We start from the raw sequence: 13,766 nt of genomic DNA on the forward strand, positions 1-13,766 counted from the left end.
ACATGCATCACCTCCAGCCACAGCAGAACCACAGCACCACAAGGCTCGAAGGGATCTCCACGGACCCGAAATCTCTCCATGGAAGGAGAAACTCCTCCCTCAAATCTCCGTGCCAGGGCTCTGCCACTCACACAGCACAGAACTTCTCTTTCCTGCTCAGATGGAAATCCCAGAGCTCCACTTTGTGCCCCCTGTCACTGGGCACCACCAAACGCAGCCCAGCCCCATCCTCCTGGCCCCCCACCAGCAGCACTGACCAGCTCCCTCTCAGCCTTCTCCTCCCCAGCTGCACAGCCCCATGGATCTCAGCCTGTCCCCACCAGGAGGTGCTCCAGGCCCCCAGCATCTCTGCAGCCTCCGCTGGGCTCAGTTCCCCGTCAGCCCTGAACTGGGGAGCCCAGCACTGGGCCCAGTGCTCCAGATGGGGCCTCCCCAGTGCAGAGCAGAGGGAGCAGCACCTCCCTCACCCAGCTGGCCACGCTTTGGGCAGTGCATCCCAGGCTTCTGTTGGCCTTCTTGGCCACCAGGACACCCTGCTGGCCCGTGGTCAACTACCAGTCAACCACTGGTCAACCCGTTGGCCACCATTGGCCTTCATGGCCTTCAGGGCACACTGCTGGCTCGTGGTCAACTACCAGTCAACCCGTTGGCCACCACTGGTATTCCTGGCCCCCAGGGCACAGTGAGAGCACCAGACCAAAGCACCAAGCAGATGGAGGGAGAAGGCAGCAGGACGTGGTGCTGACGGGCTGCATGACTCAAAACCAACAGCTTTCCCCATCCTACTCTCGTCTTTTATCCACAGTGACGCATTTGCATGGTGTCCTGTAGACATGACTCAAACACCAGACTTATTTCCACCCTCCAGAAAAGCAAAGCTTGCAGCGAGTGAAGGAGACGCAATGCTCGCTCTGTACTCCAGCCCAGTATTGACAGGAGCTGCTCTTTTCCCCCCCTCTCTTCTGTTTTATTTCTTGCTGCTCGTTAGCAAAAAAAAAAATAAAAAGGCTCCAAGGTCAGCGTGCGTGGTTAAAGCAAGGGCTTTCCCACAGGAGACTGCAGGAAGCCAATCACCTCCCGTGCCTGCATTACGTCCTGCAGGGAACATTCCTCCCACTGCCAGCCTGCCAAAGAATTCAGGTGTCAATGCCAACCAGGGACTTTTAAAGCTGAAGTCACACAATAACAATAGTTGGTATCTGGGGGAGTTTTCGAGTTGTTCCCGAGCACTTTGGTGGCAGCCTACCAGATAAGAGAAAGCTTTGGGAGGAGCGAATTATCTGTGAAAAGGCACTGAAAAGATGCACAGCAGAATGCACGCGCCATGGGAAGCAAGCGACTTCCAGGTCAGCCCGTGTTGGATGTCCTAAAATGCCAGAAAAGCGGCCCAAGATGCGGACAGTCCCAAATTACAGCCTCACCACGTGGAGTTTCTCACCCTGCTGCCATCAGCTCCTGCAGCACGGAGGGCCGAAGCTGTGTGCGAAGTTACGAGGGCAATAAACCAGACCCGGTGGCAGCGTGGCTCCCATCTGCTCACCCAACGCAGCGCTGGAGGGCAGAGGGCCCACAGCACAGCTTAGAGAGCAGCCATCCCACTGCTCCCACTGCCCTGCGTGCCACCTTTTTCTCCTCTCCATCCCCCAAAAGAGGCATTTCTGACCCAAAGCAGGGAACAGCACGCACTCTGCTGCACAGAGGAGAACTCGCTGGGCTTTACCTTAAATCCTTCGAGCCCTCGAGGCGTCGGGTGCTGCTCCTTCACCAGCCAAGCCCTCCCACCTCCATTTTTGAGGCTACCGCTGGAAGAAAGATCTGCAAGGAAAAGAAACAGGGTCTTACTTCGGGATCACAGCCAGTAAGTGGCTCTCATTTCGCAGCATCTTTCCTTTGACTTTTCTCCTTATTTTTGAAGAAAAAGAAGAACAAGAGTCGGATAAGCTGCAGCAACCCATCTGCAGCTCTCCCTGAAGACGAGCACAGCTCAGTTCCTGCAGCACAGAGGGAAGGAGTGGACTTCAATAAAGGAGTGATGCACGTCCCCAGGGCGAGGGGAAGAGCCCAGCTCAGCTCCGTGGAACCGGTTGCTGGGCAATTACCACCAGGCACTAATTGCTGTTTTAGTGCTGGGTTTTAAGGTTATGCTTTTAGCTGTCATTAATGCGCTCACACGAGAGCAGGGCGTGAGGGCTGTCGCAGGACAACCCCTTCAAGAGAGGAAAATCCATTGCAACACCAGCAAACCAAACCACTCACGGACTGCCTGAACAGGGCTGTGTTATGACGAGGTTTTGCACGAAAGCCACAGCAGCCACCCTGTTAGGGTTTAAATCCATCATCCAAAGCTGCACGCACCCTAGCGCTGCACTGAGCAGCTCCTTTCCTCGAGTGACCCCAGCACCAACAGCACGAGCTGCTGGCTCACCCATAGGGATGAATGGAGCTGTAGGGATGAATGGCAGAACTCAAACTGCCCCAGCTGAGGGCTGAGATTCATTTCCCTGCAATGGATGAGGCGGATTTGGGGCTAAGGGGCGCTGGGATGCGAGGCAGCCGTTCCTAATTCATGGTTCCAGCAGAGATCCTGGCTCCTGAACACAACTCTATCAGCAAAACGCCTGCAGAACAAATGATGGGATCCACCCAACCCAACCCATCCGAGAGCCACACGGCCCTGCTCAACGAGAGGCCCTTCGATGGATGCTTCAGGTTTTGCTTTAAGCCAACTGCAAGAAAAGACACCCAGGAAAGCACAAAGCCCTCATCCAGTGCAAAGCAGGGAATGCTTCGCTCCATCTCCAGGTTCATCGCACAGAGAACTGCCAGGGCCGTGCCCTCAGGCTTCGCCTGGCTCCAGCACAACAAGATAATCCAAAGTCACCAGAGCTGCTGCTTCCCGCAGTGCTGCGCTTGGATTTCACCAACTCAAGCTGATGCTGACACGAGAAGCTTTGCTTCACCACGAGGATTTCAAAGCAGGAAGCGCCGTGCCTCAATTCACACCACAGCTCCGCTTCTCGGTGCTCTGGGGAAATCCCAACTCTCCAAACAACTCCGGGGTGAAAGGGAGAAGTGCTGACACGTGTTCCCAAGAGAAATGTGCGTGTCAGTGCTATTGGCGCGGTGAGCACGAGACAAAGTCCAAGGCTGCACTCAGCCCAGCCATCTCCTGCAGCCACGGGCTTCACCTTCCGTACAAATCCCACCTGCACAGCACCCAAAGGGGAATTAATCCCAGCCTGGGACCTCAGCACCCAAAGGGGGATTAGGATTGTGGAAGCACACAGGGTTGGAAAGGTCCTCAAAGATCACAGAATTACAGAACGGGTTGGAAGGGTCCTCAAAGGTCACAGAATGGATTGGGTTGGATGGGTCCTCAAAGGTCACAGAATGGATTGGGTTGGATGGGTCCTCAAAGATCACAGAATTACAGAACGGGTTGGAAGGGTCCTCAAAGGTCACAGAATGGATTGGGTTGGATGGGTCCTCAAAGGTCACAGAATTACAGAATGGGTTGGAAGGGTCCTCAAAGATCACAGAATTACAGAATGGGTTGGAAAGGTTCTCAAAGATCACAAAATTACAGAATGCATTGGAAGGGTCCTCAAAGGTCACAGAATGGATTGGGTTGGATGGGTTGGAAGGGTCCTCAAAGATCACAAAATTACAGAATGGGTTGGAAGGGTCCTCCAAGATCACAAAAATTAGTTGGGTCAGAAGGGTCCTCAAAGATCATGGAATCACATAACAGGCTGGGTTGGAAAGGTCCTCAAAGATCACAGAATCACAGAATGGGTTGGGTTAGAAGGGTCCTCAAAGATCACAGTATCACAAAACGAGTTGGAAGGATCCTCCAAGATCACAAAATTACAGAACAGGTTGGAAGGGTCCTCAAAGATCACAGAATGGATTGGGTTGGATGGGTCCTCAAAGATCACAGAATGGATTGGGTTGGATGGGTCCTCAAAGGTCACAGAATGGATTGGCTTGGATGGGTCCTCCAAGATCACAGTATCACAAAATGAGTTGGAAGGGTCCTCAAAGACCACAGCACCACGGGGTCACAGGGTGGCTGGAAGAGACCTTACAGCACCAGGAGCTGAATGCTTTGGCCCAGCAGTGTCTGTTGGCACTGCACAGGGGACACGGGCTGCCCGTGCTCACTGCACTGCCTCACACTCCTCTTTTAGCCACAGCGGGGCTGAGCCGTGCTCAGAGAGCTGCACACAACATCCCACCATGCACACAGCTTAAAAACAAGTGGAAGGGTGAGGCTGCCTCTACAGGAACCCGCAGACACCAAGCAGTAAATAGGGAACGAGAGGATCTGACTTTAAATGAGGTTGTTGCCATCCAGCACAACCATTCGTCACCTTTTTGGGGGTATCAAGCAGTGGGATCTGATTCACAGCTCGCCCACTGCCATCCAGCACAACCACGCTCCCCTTTTTGGGGTCACAGGCACAGAACTTTGGGTACAATTCACCTGGATCTCCCCATTCCCAGGTGAGCCCCCAGCACAAGACTTCCCAAGCCCAAAGGAACGTCCAGGCCAACATCAGAAACCTCGTTCCCAAAGGGCCACGCAGACAATCCAGGCCAGACACCTCCCCAAAAGTGCCAACAAGGCAACACGGGAACCAGCAGGCTCCATACGGGAACTGGGAGTTACTGCTGAGCTGCTCACACACAGCAAACGAGTGCTTTTTAAGCATTTAAATGAATCAGCACAAGGCCACTCCGCTCACTCATACTCACTCCTGCCTTGCAGGCACGTTCTCTGATGCTCAGCATGCATAATGCCACAGATCTGCCCTAAACCAGCTGCAGTTCAGTCCCAAACTCCCGTGCTTGGAGGGTAAACAGCAATTTTCTGCAGCAGGAGCACCTAACAATGCCTCTGAGAGTGAGCTGTTCCCATTTGAAAGCAAGACAATACCTGGGTATGGCAGCTGTGAAGCTGATTCAAACCTGAAGGTGACAGGAGGGCAAAGCCAGGTGCCGTGACAGCTCCTGCAAGGGGAGAAGTCCTGGTGTTAAGGGATGGGGATGCAAGGGGGGCTGGGAGCGAGGGGAGGGGAGGGCACAGCTGGGTGATGCTCCCTAAGCAGAGCCAAGAGGAGGTGAGAGCCACCGCCAGGTCGAGCAGAGCCAAAATCCCATTGGGAATGCACGTCTTGGAGATACGGGGAGTTTGGTTGGTGGTTGGAGACGTGAAATCATAGAGCCATAAAACACGTTGGGTTGGAAAGGTCCTTAAAGATCAAACAAGCACGGAACTGCTTGGAAGGGGCCTGGAAGGTCAATGTCAGATCCCAGCAAGCAGAGCCCCCACACTGCTGTTCCGTCCCACATAGGGCCACTCTGCACTCACAGCATGCATTAGGAGGGGTGGGAAGCTCGGTCCCTTCTCAAACAGCCCCACGTGATGACTCCTGAGATGGGATCAACTCGTTTATCTCACAAGTTAACAAGCTGAATCCAGCTGCCACAGCAAGGAGTGAAAGGAGAGCCATAAACCCAACTCAGCACATGTCAAAACCAGTGGTGGTTTCACGTTCAGGTGCCTCTGTGATGGAGAGGCTGATAACAGATCTCATTTCTTTCCTCTCAGCTCAAGAGAGCATCCAAAGGTCTGAAAATGAGAGATTATCGAAGGTTAGAAGCCATCATGCATCATAAATTGTGAGCACTGGCTGAAGAGAACCATGGAATAATAGAATGGGTTCAGATGGAAAGGACCTCAAAGACCACAGAACCATGAGATCACAGCATGAGTGGGTTGGAAGGGACCTTAAAGGTCACAGAACCACAAAAGCATAGAATGCTTGGGTTGGAAAAGACCTTAAAGATCATAGAACCCTGGGATGGTTGGGCTGGAAAGGACCTTAAAGATCACAGAACCATGGGATGGGTTGGAAAGGACCTTAAAGATCACAGAACCATGGGATGGTTGGGTTGGAAAGGACCTTAAAGATCACAGAACCATGGGATGGTTGGGTTGGAAAGGACCTTGAAGATCACAGAACCATGGGATGGTTGGGTTGGAAAAGACCTTAAAGATCACAGAACCCTGGGATGGTTGGAAGGGTCATTAAGACTACAGCCACAGGGGTTGAAAGGGACCCCAAAACCCCTTAGACCCAATCCTGCAATGGGCTGGGTGCCCCCCACCAGCTCAGGCTGCCCCAGGCCCAACCCACGGCTCCAAGCAGCAGAGCACCAGCACAGCAGGAGGACATTCCATGCAGAGAGGCTCTGCTGTTGGCACAGCCACGGCCCAGGTGAGGGAAGGAAGGAAGGAACACGGAGCACATTTCTGCTCCTGCTGCCAAAGGGAGCGAAGCGAGCCCGGCACCGGGCGCAGGTCAGCATGGCCCAGGAACACCACAACCATCAATTAGGGGGTTTGGAAAGATGTCAGGTTAACGAGTAACCCAACCTCAGCTGTCAGCCAGCACAGCCTTCCCGGCTCCCTCAGCAGCAAGGTGTGGGGGGAAGCGTCCTCACGGGCACGCAGGGATCAGGATTACTCAGCGCTGAAGCCTTCCAGCTCCTCCGTGCCACGGAGAGAATGGCTCCGTTGGTAATAAAACAACTCGTGTGCCAGCTCTGAGCACCCCAGACCACTCAGTGCTCGTGGAATTGCACAGCAAAAGCCACAAGCTGGCATTAACGGCGCTGAAAACGGTTCAAGTCATCCCCAGGAATCCAGCTGAGGTTCTGCAGGAGTCAGGAATCCCTGCTTGGGCTTCCAGCCGCCCAAATAACCAAGGCAGGCTGCTGGGAACGGAACGCTGATGTGGTCTGGGGTCGATAAAGCCATTTGTTAATTGTGAGTGGGCCAACACGGGGCTGAGCAGAGCCACCTCCAGACGGGTAGGGATGGGGAGGAACAGAGCTGCAGCACCGTGAAACACGTGTTCAGCACAAGCAGGGCACACACACCGTGCCACAAAGCACATCCAGGGACGCCGAGCTGTGCCATTCCGCACCAGAAATGCACTTCTCTACGAAGGGACAGCACTCAGAGCAAGCTGCTATTTACCTACAGGAGGGCTGTGCCCCAGCAAGGCACTGCCTGCTCACCAGGAGCATTAAACCCCCAAACTGCCCCTGCTCACGGCTGCGACCCCCCAGCATCGCTCTGTGCTCCAGCTCTGATCTGCCTGCAATCACCAGTTTCACTCCTGTCCACACCAAAGCAGCACAGGTTGCAGAACCACCACCTTCCCCGCCAGCAGCTGCGTGTGTTCGTTCCTACCTGGGGCTGCAGAGGGGCTGCCAGTTTCCTTTAGCTGGGATCTACGAGGAAAACTCACCCTGAGCTCCTGGAGCTGCTGCTGCTCCTCCTGCACGCGGCTGCAGCCAGAGCACGGGGCTCCAGGAGCTGAGGTGGGAAGGGCGAGCCAAGGTCAGAGCCCAAACAGCAGATAAAAAAAGAGCCAGGGTGTAAAGAAAACATGTTAAAAATGCGAAAAATGCCGCGTGCTTCGCTGGTTCAATCTGTTCTGAGCAGGAAAACCACGTTCTGTTCAGCAGAGCTGTCACACTGAGAGCTGCTGCTCCCCGTGGGCTCGGAGGAGGACGTTCCCTTCACATCGGAGAGCTGGAAGTCATCCTGTGCCCCAGCAGCACCGAGCTGGGATCACTGCAGGGACAACGTGCCGTCCCAGCTGCTGGTGCAGCTCTTCCCTTCTGCACAGCGCAGAAATCGAGATATTCCTAACCAAGTGAGCCATGAGAGCAGCACTGTGCCAATAAAGGATGCTGGAGAACAGCAACACGCACTGGAAATTCACCTTCTGCTCCTTGGGCTCTGCAAATAGTTGGAATTTCCCTCTTGGAACACAGGAGGGATCCTCAAACAGCCAGCTGGCAACGCGGGTCGTGTTTGTAAATCCACACATCTCCGAGCAGCAAGCGGCAGCCACGGCTCTGGTGGAACGTGAGATGGGCTGCAGGAGTTCTTCCTTCCAGGACGGCGTTGGATGCACGCAGGCAGAAGCGGGACGAGGCACGGAAGCTCCTGAGTTCCAAACAAAGCCCACGCTGCAGCCCTGAGCCGGCCCTCCCCACTCACCCTGCTCTGCCTGGGGCTCCCATCGACCTTCGGCCCATGGGGGGCTGCAGGGCACGGCAGCTCTGTGGGGTGAGGAGCTGCAGCCAAAGCCCTGGGGTTGCCCACTTCAATGCAGAGGACAATATTAACACGCAGTCTCGCTTCCTGAGGTCTCAGCACGTCGGTTATTTCACCCACTGCAGCCATTTGGGGGCTCCTATTTTTGGGGTACCGCTCAATAAAGCTGCCCACGAACCCCAGACATCCCGGGAACCTTTGGTGACACCAAGCAGAGCCCTTCTCCTGGTTCTCCCAACTCAGGGAACGTCAGTGAGCTGCACAGCACCGGGACCAGGCACAGGGTCGGGTTATCGGAGCATGAGGCAGGCCACCTCGGCCCACTGCTGCTCCTTTTATTGCTGCTTTGTCCCCTTTAAGTGGAAAACCAGCCCAAAAAACCACTCGCGCTTCTCCTCCGGATCGATTTCTTCCAGCTTCCTCCTCCCGATAAGCAAACAGGCAGCTCCAGCCCCGTGCATTCGGGATGCCAGCAGCAGGATGAGTCCCTTCGCATCTCCTCTGCTGCACGCAGCAAAGTCAGGCTGTTCCAAACTGCAGTGAGCAAAGATTCCATCAGCAGCCCAGGGCTTCGGGCAGAGCACAGGTGAGATTTAAGAGCCGAGCGGGACCCGATCCCATCTGCACTCCTCTCTCTATCTCTGTTATTAAACATTAAAGCTGGCAGACAACAATTAAATTAAGCTGACACGACGCTGTAAAAGACTGTTTAATTGCAGAAGCACCCAAGTTCGTTTAAACATGTAATTACTTAATTATGCGTGTACGGGTTTAACGTTATTCAGATTTTTCGAGCGCGCCGTTCGCCATGTGGGTGTTTTTATCCAACACAGCTCCCTGAAACGGGCTGCGGTGATAGAATGGGTTGGAAAGGTCCTCAAAGAGCATAAATGCAGGGAGTGATAGAAGGGGTTGGGTTGGAAAGGTCCTAAAAGATCACAGAACCATAGAATGGGTTGGAAAGGTCCTAAAAGATCACAGAACCATAGAATGGGTTGTAAAGGTCCTCAAAGATCACAGAATCATAAAATGGGTTGTAAAGGTCCTAAAAGATCACAGAACCACAGAATGGGTTGGGTTGGAAAGGTCCTCAAAGATCACAGAACCACAGAATGGGTTGGAAAGGTCCTCAAAGATCACAAAACAGGTTGGAAAAGACCTTAAAGACCATAAATGCATGGAGTTACAGAATGGGTTGGGTTGGAAGGGATCTCTGAAGACCAGAAAGCCAAGGAGTGACTGAACGGATCGGGCTGGAAGGGTCCTTGCAGATCACAGAACCATGGAATGGGTTGGTTTGGAAAGGACCTTAAAGGGCAGAGAACCATGGAATGATGTTATGGGTTGGGTTGGAAGGGTCCTCAAAGGTCACAGAACCGTAGGACGGGTTGGAAAGAACCTTAAAGATCACATAACTCTGGAATCACAGCATAGTTTGGGTTAGAAGGGTCCTTAAAGATCACAGAGCCACGGCATCACAGCATGGCTTGGGTTGGAAGAGACCTTGAAGACCACAGGACCATGGAATGGTTTGGGTTGGAAGGGTCCTCAAAGGTCATAGAAATGGGTTGGGTTGGAAGGGTCCTCAAACGTCATAAAACCATGAGTTGGGTTGGAAGGGTCCTCAAACATCATAAAACCATGGGTTGGGTTGGAAGGGTCCTCAAAGGTCATAGAAGCATGGAATGGGTTGGGTTGGAAGGGTCTGCAAAGGTCACAGAACCACGGAATGGGTTGGAAGTGATTTAAAGGTCAGAAAACTATAGAATCCTAGAATGGGTTGGAAGGGTCCTTAGAAGTCAAAGAACCATAGAACGGGTTGGGTTAAATGGATCCTTAAAGGTCACAGAACCATGGGATCAGAGCACGATTGGATTGCAAGGACCCCAACGTCCCCCCAGCCCCACCTCTGCCATGGGCTGCGTGCCCCCCAACTGCTCAGCCTGGCTCCCATCTCTGCAGGGATGGAGCTCTGGTCCTCATCGCCCCCTGGATAAAGAATTCCCTCCTCACATCCAACCTCAATCTCCTCTCTTTGAGCTTCAAACCATCCCCCCTTTGTTCCATTAGGAGCCCTGCTGTTACAGGGGCAGAAAGGGAAAGGAAAAGGGGGAATTGTTTTCCCCCACCCCCCGTGAGCACAGAACGCTGCCACCAAACGTGTTTGTTTCTCTCTCTGGTGACTTCACACGCAAAGCAAACCACAACGGAACCAAACATTCCATCGGTGCAAAGGAGGAACCACGTGAGCACGAGAGCTCCAAGCCAACCCCCAACAGATCGAGGAGGAAGAAAGAAAGTGAGAATCGTAGCTCAGAGCAATTTGCTGAGGGAAATCCACAGCCAGGAGGAAGAAACAGCAAGAACTGGGAGCTGTGTGCTAAAGGAAAGCCAGGATTTCCTCACAGCGCACCAACTTCCCTGCTGGGCAGGTCCTGAATTGAGGAAAAGCAGCCACGAGGAACGCAGCTGTCGGGGTTTGTTGCAACCAATGTGCTCACCGTGCTTCTTTACCTGCAGCGGGACAGCAATAAGGAAAAGCACAGAGCTCCAACGGCAGCGGCTCCTCCTGCCAAAGGTTCCATTTCTTCCTGCACGCAGAGGAGCGTTTGGGAGCAGGAAAAGCTTGCGGAGATTCCCAACAGGAAGGCAGACACCAACGTCCCCAATCCCAAGCACAGCTTCCCATTTCCGGGAATGAGCCCGCGGGGTTTCAGGTTTCAGGATATTCAGTGATGTTCTCACCGTTGCCCCAAGTTCCTGTTTTGGTTTTTGGAGCTGCTCTGCATCTCCCCGGATCCGTGTCATCCCTTCTGGCGGAGCCTGAGCTCGTTAAGGGGGGGTAATTAGCAGCTGAGCGCATCCCGAAGTGATGAACCCCTCCATAGGCAGGGATTGGCACCCGGAGGCGGGGGGAACACGGAGCTGAAAGGTGGGAAATCGGCCCATGGTTTCTGATCTGCTGGCTTTGTGATGGGAGCTGACAGCAGCACTTCGGCTGCTGAGCCCACACAACCAACGTCGGGTCCTTGCAGCTGCACCAAACCCCTTTTGTCACCGCAAATCCCAGCAGCGTCGCGTCCTCCATCACTGCCACGCGGGGCCTCCTCTACCCCAGGCAGGAAAGTTGTGGCCGTAGAAGAGTAATTTGATGACAAATAGTAACAAAAATAATCTCGACCGTTCCGAGATAAACCTCCTGCAACGACTTCAAACCGTGCAGAGAGCGGAGAACTCCTCCTCCCCAGCAGCAAAGCCCACAGCGCAGAGATGACTGCCATCCTTACGGCATCCAAACAGCCCCAAACCGGATGGAAATTAAAGCACCGAGGAGTTAACGAAGCAGCAACACGCAGAGCAGGTCTGCTGCCCTGCAAACACGGCCTTCCATGTGATGCACGCACGGGATTCGTGCTAACGAGGGCTCCGCTTCGTTAGCTAACGGCCGGTCCCCTCCCTTGAAGCCATCAGATAACACGGCAGCAACAGTTACTCAGCCTCACAGTAATTACAGTAATTAGCACAGCCGGGGTGCAAAACAAACTGGGAAAGCCCCAGTTTTGGTGCTGAGTGCTGTGTTTGCAGCGAAGGGGACGGGGCAGGGGCGCAGGTTTTACAACACGACAGCATCAGCACGACTTCAAACAGCCCAACAGGAGCACAGCTGACGTCAGATCAGTGCCACGGGGTGGGAAATGACAGCAGGCGGAGGGCTGAGCAACAGAGCTTCAGCTTTTGAGATCACCTTCAGCATCGAGCGTTCGTTTGAGGTAAGGAAACCGCATTTCCAGAACCACAACAAACAGCCAAAGTCGTCTCATCCGCCCCCAAAGCTGAGAGGAGCAGGCAGAGCTCGGTGGAACGGCTCCAGCTGAGCCAGCACACAGCACAGGGCCACGGCATCTATCAGCATCGCCCCTTCCGTCCCATCAACGCCGTGTTTCGGACAAAACCCCACCAGCTGCACTCCTCAGGTTGCCTTAAACCGATGCCAGAAGGGTTTTATGGAGAGCATAACAGTGGGATGGCATTAAGGAGCTCTCAGAGGGAAAAAAAACCCATGGAAAAGGGATACCTGCAGCTTTCTGGGGTTGTTTTGAAGCTTACATAAGTAAAAATAAAGAAGGGTGAAATATTCAGGGTGGACACAGAGGGCAGAAGGATGTGATGGGGGCGAAGGGGGGTCTGCAACAAAATGGGGTTTTGGGGAGCCAAGAGGAGCAGCCCCACTGCTATAGGGCACAAAGCAATGGACGGAGCTGGTTCCTTCAGGGAGGGGAATTAAGGGGTATTCGATGGATCCATGCTAAAGAATTGGGATGTCAGCTGCCAGGATGGAATCGTTTGGGGGGTGTGAGCTGCCAGGTGCTGGCTGAGGAAACGGGGGATGTTTGGGGTGAAGGGAATGTGGGGGATAAACGGATGGTGGCTGAAGAAATGGGGGATGTTTGCGTGGAGGGAATTGGGGGATGTAGGGTGAGGAATGGGGGGAGGGGGTGGAAGTCTGGAGCTGCCAGCTGGGGAGGGCTTGGTTTAGAATGGGGAGAGCTGCTGGGTGGGGTCTGGGGGGGACATGGGTTGAATTGGGGGGGATCAGGGGGAGGAATGAACATGAGAGGGGGGAATTATGGGGAGGGGATCAGAGGGAAGGATTGGGGGGGGATTTCATAGGGGGATCTGGGGGTATCTGGTGGGCAACTGCTGAAGAAATGGGATGTATTGGGGCTGTTAATGGGGCTGGTTGTTAATGGGGCTGGCTATTAGTGGTGCTGGCTGTTAGTTCTTGCAGCTGTTCGTTACTGGGACTGTTAGTTCTTGGGGTTGTTAATGGGGCTGGATGTTCTTGGGGCTGTTATCAGGGTTGTTACTGGTGCTGTTAGTTCTTAGTGTTGTTCTCGGGGCTGCTAGTTATTGGGGTTGTTAGATAGCAGCGCTGTTCTTGGGGCCGTTAGTTATTGGGGCTGGCTGTTACTGGGGTTGTTCTTGGGGCTGTTAGTTATTAGCACTGCCTTGGGGCTGTTAGTTCCTGGGGCTGGTTGTTACAGGGGCTGTTCTTGGGGCTGTTCGTTTCTGGGGCTGACTGTTACTGGGGTTGTTCTTTGGGGCCGTTAGTTCTTGGGGCTGTTATCAGGGTTGTTCTTGGGGCTGTTAGTTATTAGCACTGTTCTTGGGGCTGTCAGTTCCTGGGGCTGTTCCTGGGGTTGTTATTGGGGCTGTTAGTTCTTGGGGTTGTTATCAGGGTTGTTCTTGGGGCTGTTAGTTACTGAGGCTGTTAGCTATTAGCACCGTTCTTGAGGCTGTTATTGGGGCTGTCAGTTCCTGGGGCTGTTATTGGGGCCGTTATTGGGGCCGGCTGCTCTTGGGGCCGTTCGTTCTTGGCCCCATTCTCGGGGTTCCTGGCCGTTAAGGCGCAGGGCGGGGATTCGTGCCGGCCGTCGGCTGACGAACGCGGGGACATTTGCGAGAAATCAGCGGGAAGAACTCCGGGATTCCCCCTCCCCCCCGTTCGGGATCGCTTCGATCCCGGCCGAAACCTTCGCACCAACGGATGGTTGGCCTCGGTGCCGCTCGGTTCTTCTCGCCCCGCCGCCTCCAGGCCCCGCCCCGCCGCCCCGATCCACCCCCG

The 13,766-nt window shown here is 54.1% G+C and overlaps 1 long non-coding RNA gene across 2 annotated transcripts; it reads right to left on the minus strand.

Moving 5' to 3' along the window:
- Positions 1 to 521: 521 nt before the first annotated feature.
- On the minus strand, positions 522 to 13,760 carry LOC116217787. 2 transcript variants are annotated; one of them, XR_004162499.1, is made up of 3 exons: positions 10,655 to 13,760; positions 1,721 to 1,815; positions 522 to 533 (listed from the first exon to the last, which is right to left on the minus strand). It is a non-coding gene; the product is annotated as an uncharacterized LOC116217787 (long non-coding RNA). The 2 variants fall into 2 exon arrangements; XR_004162498.1 differs by lacking the exon at positions 10,655 to 13,760 and adding an exon at positions 7,265 to 9,117.
- Positions 13,761 to 13,766: the final 6 nt, after the last annotated feature.

Source organism: Meleagris gallopavo, unplaced genomic scaffold, assembly GCF_000146605.3.
Source record: "Meleagris gallopavo isolate NT-WF06-2002-E0010 breed Aviagen turkey brand Nicholas breeding stock unplaced genomic scaffold, Turkey_5.1 ChrUn_random_7180001953664, whole genome shotgun sequence".
In the NCBI taxonomy this organism is placed as follows: domain Eukaryota; kingdom Metazoa; phylum Chordata; class Aves; order Galliformes; family Phasianidae; genus Meleagris; species Meleagris gallopavo.